Genomic DNA, 10186 nt, shown 5'->3' with positions numbered 1-10186 from the left:
TCAGGCTAATTTAGTTACATAAAATTAAACTATCTCATATAATATAATTATTACAATTTTTTTAAAATTTTTATATAAAATATAATAAGTAATTTAATATTTTAAAAATTTTAAAATAAAAATTATATTATAATAATAATTTATTTTATTTTTAACAAAACATTTTGTTTCATCTTAATTGAATAACCAAACCACCTTAATATGGGCAAACAATTGAACTTTTCATCCATTGGTGGTTCATTTTGTCTGGTGATTTATCAAGCACGTTAACAAAAATCAAAATTCAATTTAAACAGCACTACAGCATAAAATAAATACTTTTGTTGGATTAAATCTATTATCTTCAAACATTATTTTCATCGGTGAAATTATGATCATTTAGAAACATTCATTACGAAAGTTATTGGTGGACCCCAACATAATAGTACAAGAGCAAGGATACAATGACAGCCTATTTACTTGAGTAATGCTTCTCAACACTCTTATTTTATTTTGATTATATTATTTTTATATTTATTATTATTAAATAATAAAATAATATATAATAAATAATTATTTAATAATTATAAATATATCACATTTTATTTAATAAAATAAAAGTAAGATGATAATAATATTACTGTAAGATAGTATATAAAATTTTCCAATTGGTTATAACTGTAAGGTTACTTTGTTTCCCATTATTAGTGTCTTGTCCTTTTCATATCCATTATCCAGCATGTATACTACACACCTTGGCATTTTGTGAAGCGCTGGTTCGTTGGCAGCTCATAAAGGAGAGAGATTTGTCATACCCTCCACGCACACAGCACTACAGTCTACGCCCATTTACACACGCTTTCACACCTTGGCATTTTGTGAAGCGCTGATTCGTTGGCAGCTCATGAAGGAAAGAGATTTGTCATACCCTCCACGCACACAGCACTACAGTCTACATCCATTTACACACGATTTCACCGCAAAAAATATCTGTCCATGTTTAATGATTCTTAACTTGAATTTTTGTATGAAGAGTTGGTAGTTGGAAATATTATATGCTATGATTTAATTTATAAAAAATATTAATTTTATTAGTTGAATTTTACTATATAAACAAGGTAGACAGTATATATGGATGAAACTATAATTATAAATCTGGAAGGGAAGGATGCTTTTAGGTCTGAAATAAATAGTTAAATTGATATTTTTTAAGAATACCTTTAATGAAGTGATAAAAACATGTAAAAAATAAGAAATAAACAAATAAGTTTCAATTTTGTATTTTTTTCATGAATACTATTAATTTTACATATAAACTTTGTATATGTTGCAATTAAAATGTTAGACTGAGCTATGAAAACAATTTATATAGGAATTAAAAAAGGTAAATGATTCTAAACCATAAACTAAGTTTTGTATTTTACTGAATAATGTATAGCAATAACATGTATTTAAAAAAAAAAAAATTAAGTACCGCAATTATATTCTGCATAGCTAACTACCCAATAAATGTGATAATTTTTTTAAAAATATATTTCATCCAGATAATTATAATTTTTAAAAGAAAAAATAATTTAATGTGAATATAATATATTTATATTTAATTTCTTGACATAAAACAGGAAAAGAAAAAAATTTGATTACCGTTCCATGTCCAGATGGTCAGTCCAAGTGCGTGGTTATCGAATCTGTGCTAAGAGATATATGATGTGAGGGAGTAAAAGGCTTTAAAGAATGTATTGATTGGACTCTGATCTTTTCTCTGATATCTCTTCCCCAATGTTGTGGTTGTTAATGGTTCTCTTATTTTTGTTTTGATCACTTAGAAAATGTGGAAAAAGGATAGAAAATTGATTGAGAGTGTCCTCTCTCCTGTGTGTAGCTTTCCTAACCCTGCCATCTAACCTTCAAACATCCAGTTTCAAAACTCCACCGAACAAAACTTTCTACTGATCCGCCATACCCCACAATATCCATAACCCTACCCCACTCTAACTTCCTTTCCGCATAAGTTGATGAGAATTGAGTAAGATTAAAATCTTTATTTTTCAAAAAATGAAAGATAACAAACTGTGCAACCTATTTTTACCAAGATCCGTATACATTTTAAATGGAAACTTTACAAACTCTATTCTAGGAAACTAGTTACTGTTATGACTTTATAAAATTGACAGAATTAATAGCCAAGATATGATGACTATTACAAGCTTGATTTTCGACTAGCTGGCATATTTTTTATCCTTGGCTTGATTGTGGAATCTTCCTTAATATGCCCCTACAAGATGGAGCTGCCATCGGCAAGGCCAATCTTGTTTTGCAATTATTCCGTACGTGATAATGGTTTTGTTTGAAGATCTGCAAGCTAATCCTATGTATTAACATGATAAACTTGGAAAGTTTCTTTCTGAACCATATCGCGCACAAAGTATAGATCAATTTGAATATGCTTCATGCGTGAGTGTTGGACTGGATTTAAACTCAGCTGTGTGGCACCCAGGTTATCACAAAGCAGCTTGGGTGTGGTTGAGAGAGGATGATCGAGTTCTTTAAGCAATTGAAGTAGCCAAATGGTTTTAGATGCGGCATTTGCAAGGGCTCTATACTCAGCCTCGATTGAGGATCTAGCAACTGCCCTCTGTTTTTTTGAACTCCAAGAAATAGGATTTGTGCCAAGGAAACTTATGTAAATAGAAGTTGAAGTTCTATCATCAAAGTTCCCTACCCAATCCGCATCCGTGTAGGTTGTAAGGGTCGATGGACTGTTTTTTCTGATGTGAATGCCATAAAAAATTGTGTTTTGAAGCAATGAAGGAGCCTATTCGCAGCTGTCCAGTGAGTTGTAGTGGGTTTATGCATGAACTGAGAGAGTTTATTCACTGCAAAAGAGATGTCTGGCCTTGTAAGAGAGAGGTATTGAAGAGCACCTATAACACTCCTGAATTTGGTGCTATCAACCGAAGTGGTTCCATCAATGAGCTTAAGGGCTGTGGTGGTTGACAATTGGGTGGAGACATCTTTGGCACCGAGCATGTTACTCTTGGATAGAATATCTCTAATGTACTTATGTGAGACAATAAGAGACCATATTTTGTAGGTATAGCTTCCATGCCCAAAAAAAATTTGAAGCTGTGCCATGTCTTTTAAAGAGAAACATTTTCCAAGTTTTGCAATTATGACCAGGTCATCCACATAAACCAACAAAAAACATGTAATAGAGCTGATTTTGTATATAAAAAGTGAAGAATCTACCTTAGAATTGACAAACCTGAGCTCTATAATGGTGTTCTTGATAGCCGAATACCAGGCTCTTGGTGCTTGTTTTAAGCCATAAATAGCCTTGTGTAACTGGCAAACCTGATTAGGCTTAGACATGTCCTTGAAGCCTGAAGGTTGAACCATGTAAACATTTTCAGTCAACATTCCATGCAAGAATGCATTGTTGACATCAAGTTATCATAAAATCCACCCCTACATAACAGCAATGGAAAGAACAGTTCTTATGGTTGCTGGTTTTACAACTGAACTAAATGTCTCATTGTAATCCAAGCCAGGGCGTTGATTATACCCTTTGGCAACAAGCCTTGCTTTAAAACGATCAACAGACCCATCAGCTTTTCTCTTGACACGGAAAACCCATTTACAACCCACTGGTTTGCAGTGTGTAGGAGGTGGGACTAATTCCCACGTACCATGACTCATCAAGGCCGTGATTTTTTTAGACATTGCATGTCTCCATTTTGAATCACGGATTGCGTGACTCATACAGGTTGGTTCAATAGTGGGTGGAATGGGATGTTTGGTGACTAAGTTTAACTGTTTTGACTTGTGGATATTGTTCATGGACCGAGTGGTCATGGTGTGAGTTCGGGTTATCTCAGGAGGCAGATGATTAACTACTGACTTAGTGAGAATTTCACAAGGATTTGGTGTACTCGTGGGTAGCAATTGCATGGAGTGAGTGGACTCACTCTGCGTGACTCGTGTGGTGCAATGGAGGAACAGGAAGGCAAATTTGTGACATTTTGAGAAGAAAAATTGGGGCTATTACCTGAAGATGTAGCGGAAGACGATGTGCGCTCGGTCTGCACTGGTGGCGGTCGCGGCAAGGGCAGCATCGAGATGGGCAGCGTAGAGGGCAAGGATTCGGTGCAGGTGACTTAGGGCTTGAAGGGGGCTGCGTGTTTCGTCGAAGATGACATGCCTAGAGAAATAGGTTTGGTTTGTGTTGAGATCAAGGCATCTGAAAGCATTTTGGATTTGGGAATAGCCCACGAACAGGCACGATAGTGATTTGGGCTGGAGTTTATTTGAGTTATAGGATTGGGTGAGGGGAAAACAGAGACATCCAAATTTTCTTAACTTGAGATAATTTGGACGTTGTTGAAATAAAGTTTCAAATGGTGATTTATTATTCAACAATGATGTTGGCTGTCGATTAATGAGATAAACAGCCGTTTGAAAAGCATGGGACCAATAAGACAAGGGAATAGAAGCATCTTGTAATAAGGTTAAACCGGTTTCAACAAGATGACGATGACGATGCTCGGAGAACCCATTTTGTTGGGGTGTATGAGGGGCGGTGGTATAGTGACTTATTCCATGAATTGAAAAATATTTTTTGAGTGCCACAAATTCACCACTATTATCGGAATAAAGACATTTGATTATACTTTGAAAACGATTTTCCACAAGATGTTTAAATTGTGGAAAAATGGTACTTACGTCAAATTTGTTTGTTAAAGGGTAAAACCACATATATTTGATAAAATGGTCAACCAAAAGCAAGTAATATTTGAAACCATCAAGACCAATTGTATGTGCGGGACGCCAAACATCGGTGTAGATGAGATCAAGCGGTGCATTGCTTTTTAAACTAGTGGAATCAAATGGTTGTTGATGGGCTTTATTCATTGAACAAGAAGTACAAATGTGAGACACTTGGTCTTTTTTTTATTGGAAGAGAACAAAATTTGATAAGATAGTGGACAATTTTTTGAGATGGATGACCAAGCCGCTTATGCCACCCATCAATCGATGTCTACTCAAGCACATTTGCAACTATTTTTTAGGGAGAGTCCACCAGTGAGTCCGGGAGCATGTAAACACCGTTTTCACATGCACATTTTAGTAAAATCGCCCCCGTGGTCTGATCCTTAACAAGAAAATAAGTTGGATTAAATTCAAGAAAAACTTTATTTTGAGTCGTAAAGTGATGGACAAAATTTAAATTTTTACGGATACTTGGAACACAAAGTGTATCATTTAAATGAAATGTGCATGATGGTGAATGAAAAACCAAAGAACCAATGTGTGAAACACGCAAACCTGAACCGTCACCAATTACAACTTCATATGTCCCATCGTACTCTAAATGCATTGAAAGATTAGCCAAATCACCCGTAATATTATGTGAAGCAGCATATTCCATAAGTCACTTAGTATCCTGCTGTGGAGTGGTGGAAACACAATTTGCAGTAGTTTCGAAAAAAATCACTCGCGAACACTGCTTTGCAATGTGACCCAGTTGGTCACAAATTTGACATTTCGGCTGGAAACGTCGCTGCCCATTTGACTTGCCCAAGTTCTTGGGCTTCTTGCTATCACGGGGCCCATTGTTTGGGCGAGATTGACCCGAAGGCCTCTTAGAATATTGTGGTTTGTTTTGACTCCGAAAGAAGTTACAATTGTTTCTAGAAGAAGACAAACCTGGGCGTCGGTTCGTGTAGTTCGCTGTGGCTAGCAACTACTGGGTGGAGGCTTCAAGACGGCGCAGGTATACCTCATGGCCCACGAGGAGATCATGAAGTTCCTCAAAGGTGAGCGATTTTTCCCGAGCTCTAATCGATACCGCAATCTCTCAATAGTCTGAACCAAGGCCATTGAGGATGTATAAAGTGAGATCATCATCTGAAATGGGATGATCAATGAGAGCGATTTCATCGACAAGTGACTTCACGATGTGCATGTATTCCTGAATGGTCTGATTGCCCCGCTTGATTAATGTAATTTCCCCTTTGAGTTGCATTGCCCTGGTTCGGGATTTGCTAGCATAGAGAATATTTAATTTTTGCCAAGTTTCCTTAGAAGTTTTGGCAACCGAAATGAGAGGGGTGATGGTTGATGCGATAGAGGCGAGGATAGTACTTAGGATGAGTTTATCCTGCTTTACCTAGTGGGTTTTTTTAAGAGAGGATGTGGGGTTGTCGGTTTGATGGGGGTAAAGTTTATCTTCAGTGACATAGTCGAGAAGATTGTACCCAATTAGAAGTGTTTCGAATTGAGCACACTACTGTGGAAAGGTTGAGGGAGTAAGTTTGTCATTGATTTGTGCGGAAATGTTGAGTGCAATCAAGGGAATATCTGTGGGGAAGGAAGGATTCTGAGTGGAGTTTGAGGATATGGGAATCGAATTCTCGTGAGAGGATGGCTCTCCTGATATCATGATGAGAATTGAGTAAGACTAAATTCTTTATTTTTCAAAAAATGAAAAATGACAAACTATGCAACCTATTTTTACAAGGATCCATATACATTTTAAATAGAAACTTTACAAGCTCTATTCTAGAAAACTAGCTACTGTTATGAGTTTACAAAATTTACAGAATTAATAGTTAATATATGACGACTGTTAAAAGCTTGATTTTCGGCTAGCTGATAGATTTTTTATCCTCGGCTGGATTGGTGGAATCTTCCTTAATATAACCCTCACCTACCCCACCTCACAAACTCTTTAACCATGAAAGAATCAACTCCCAACATTGACTGCCTCATCACGCAAACAGAAGCTTTATCCGGGGATGATATAATTCTTGAACCAGCAACAGAAGCAGCTGAGGAAATTACAAACCACACCTTGGTAGGCAAGCTTATCACCTCCAAACCTTTAAATAAATACACCTTCCACTCCACCATCAAAGCAATATGGAGTTTCATCTCTAGACTCGGGATAGAGGATCTTGAACAAAATACTTTCATCTTCACTTTCCCCATCTCTCAGGAAAAAAAGACAAAATCTTCACTTAAGAGGCCATGGAACTTCAAAGGATAACTTGCTATTAAAGGAATGGTTGCCAGGGCAAAGTCTGCAGGAGGTTGATATACGCTTCTCAGCCTTTTGGATCTAAATCCACGGTCTCCCCTTAGAACTAATGACCCAAGAAAACGCTGAAAAAATTGGAAAAGTCCAGGGCAATATTCTGGAGTTCGACCACCATGCCATTTCGGTAAAAAAGATTTCTCAGAATTAGGGTGGAAATAGATACATGAAAGCATCTTTCAGAAGGTTTCTACTTACCAAGAATTAACCGAAAACCGACAATAATTTCCTTCGAGTATGAACGACTTTCGGAGTTTTGCTTCATTTGTGGTAGACTTGGTCATGTATACCAAGCATGCCCTCAAGATCATGGGAGAAACATTGAGTTTCAGTATGGGATAGGACTGCGGGCTGAAGGACAAGACTAAAAAAGACCTATCAGGATTGATGAGCCAGCGAATGAAACTCTCCATTCGGTTTTTCAAACTCCTATCATGCCTCTACCGCCTTTCAGAATAAAGGAGCCCACGAGCAGCATTAACATTTCGGTCAACAACCAACCTGTCGTCAAGCAATTTTAGGCTTCGTTTAAAAGTTAAATTCCGCTCAATTTATTATTATAAATTTTTTAAATTTCAATACAAAATATAATAAATAATTTAATTTTTTTAAATTTTAAAATAATAATAATATTAAAAATAATATTTTAATAATATTTTATCAACTCAATTCAACTTAATTCAATTTAATTTAATTCAATATCTAAACACAATTTATCTAATTCCAAAGGGAAAGGTAAGCAAACTCAGGAAAACAAGAGAGAAGCAACCAAAAATTCAAAAATCCATCAGAGAATGCTTTTCAAGGACAATGGCTGCGCCTTTTCTGAGTTTGGTACTGTTCTTCTCCTACCTCCGAGCCAACGGTACAGTAATCTGGAAAGTCCATGCACAATCGCCCCGATACGTGGCGCCATCCCAGGACAGCAGACAGATCCCTTAAATGGAATTAAAGAAGGCTGCGGCGGCAAGACTATTATTTGTGAATGAATCTTGCTTAGGGAAAAAAAAGAAAAAGTAATAGATTGTTTACCAATGTTTTGTAGACAGTTGAACTTAATATTTTGATTAATGAATAAAGTTGGATATAATTATAATTATGTAAGTACTATATATTATTTAAAAGATTGTGGATGTATTATTAAAAAAATTAATTTTTTTATATAAATTTCTATTTAATCAATTTTTTTAAATATGTGATATTTATGTATTATAAATATCATTTATCATAAAAATATATATAATTAAACTTATACTTAAAAAATAATAATATATACACAACTATTTTTATAATCATATTTTAAAACAAGTATATTTTATAACGGAAAGGGTAGATGTACGCTATGATTAGATATGACCGTCGAGACCAACATCACGTTGTTGACCATTATGATTAAGTAATATTATGTATAAGTTTTAAATAAACAAATTTTGTATATACTTTTTATAAAAATGTGGGCCGTCTCATTTAAAATAATTTTTTATAATAAAATCTACTTTTTATAAAGATGCTTATACAAAATTTATCTATTTACAACTTATACAAATTATTTCTCAGCATTAGCATGTACGGCGATTGTTACTGAAATAGCAAGGGGAGGATTTACGTGTTGCCGACAAAAGGATCCAGCGGCTAACATCACGAAAGAAATCGCTGTCAAGGCCGTTGGAAGTTGGAGGTGTTGTCAAGGGGATAGGATAAGGATGACCCATGTGTTGCCAGATGTCTACTCGCCTCGTTTCCAGCACGATTCTGTCGAGATAAAATAAGCAATAAAGAAAGAAAAAAAAAAGCAGATTTAGGGACGGCCTGACTCGTTATTTTACTCTCTGATTTTACTTACACCTTCGGAGCATTGGCAATAGTTAGGTTATTGTCAAAATTTAAAATTTAAAATTTAGTTAGAATCTTAACTTTTAGTTATAGGATTAAATTTTAATTAAATGAATTTATGTTAAATTATTTATTTTAAAATTAAAATAATAATATAATATTATATATTTTTTTTATAAATACAATTCATATATTTCTTAAATCTTTATACTTTATAGAAATAATGTGTCTACTCTATCAATATTCACATTCAGTAGAAATAATATACATGTCATGCATGTTTTACCATTCAAAGAGAGAGGGAAGTGATGAAATAATAAAATATTACTTTCCATTGTGAATAGTAGCTAGCCATATTGAGAGAGGACTTAAGATTTACTATAACTCAAGTCTTAAGCTTTGGACCATTGGCTAGTTCAATGTGGATGTTTTTTCTCACATCTAGCTAAAGTTTTGACTTGCATTGGCATTTGGCTAGTCCATTGTCAATACTCTTAGGCAGATTTTCCTGTCTGGCTGAATCAGGTTTCGTCGCTGTACATGTTAAGGCATGTTTGTACAATCAAAATATTTCATTTTATTTTATTTTATTTAATCTTATTATTATAATTTTTTAAAATTTTTATAGAAAATATAATAAATACTTTTTTAATTTTAAATAAATAATAATATTAAAAAATAATATTCTAATAATATTTTATTCAACTTTAATCTAAAATCATCTCATCTAACTATCTAAATCTCACCTAAGCTTTAAACTAGGGGTGAAAACTGACTATTCCTAGTTCGGTTTGGGTCTAAAGTCGAAACAAAAACCGATTAACTTATATACATGTATAAAATCGGTTGAAACCGACTGGTAAAGGGAGAGAAAACTGACGACGTTAGTTTTGGTGTGATCCTGATCGATCGTCGATGTCCCTTCGGCATCACAATGAGACGGAAAGTCGACTCTTTCGACATTGTGAATGCTTTGAAACTGAGAAATGGTTTGACGTGATGAGATAAATAGATGATTCGGAGTCGTGATGAGAGAAGGAATCTACGACAGATGATACAGAGATATGCGCCGCTGCTTGAGAGAGGAAAGAGAGTGAGAATTGGGAGAAGAAGGATAAGGAAAAATGGGTATTAAATCCTAACTTGAAACGAAGTTGTTTGGTGTATAAACTACGTCATTTTATTCTAAATTTTTTTTTCTAAATAGTAAGTATAAAACGATATCGTTTCACTTAAGCAAAACGACTTCATTTTACCTGAGATATATATATATTTAAT

The sequence above is a fragment of the Juglans microcarpa x Juglans regia genome, chromosome 1D (assembly GCF_004785595.1).
Source record: "Juglans microcarpa x Juglans regia isolate MS1-56 chromosome 1D, Jm3101_v1.0, whole genome shotgun sequence".
NCBI lineage: Eukaryota > Viridiplantae > Streptophyta > Magnoliopsida > Fagales > Juglandaceae > Juglans > Juglans microcarpa x Juglans regia.
Note: the sequence above shows the minus strand (reverse complement) of the source record.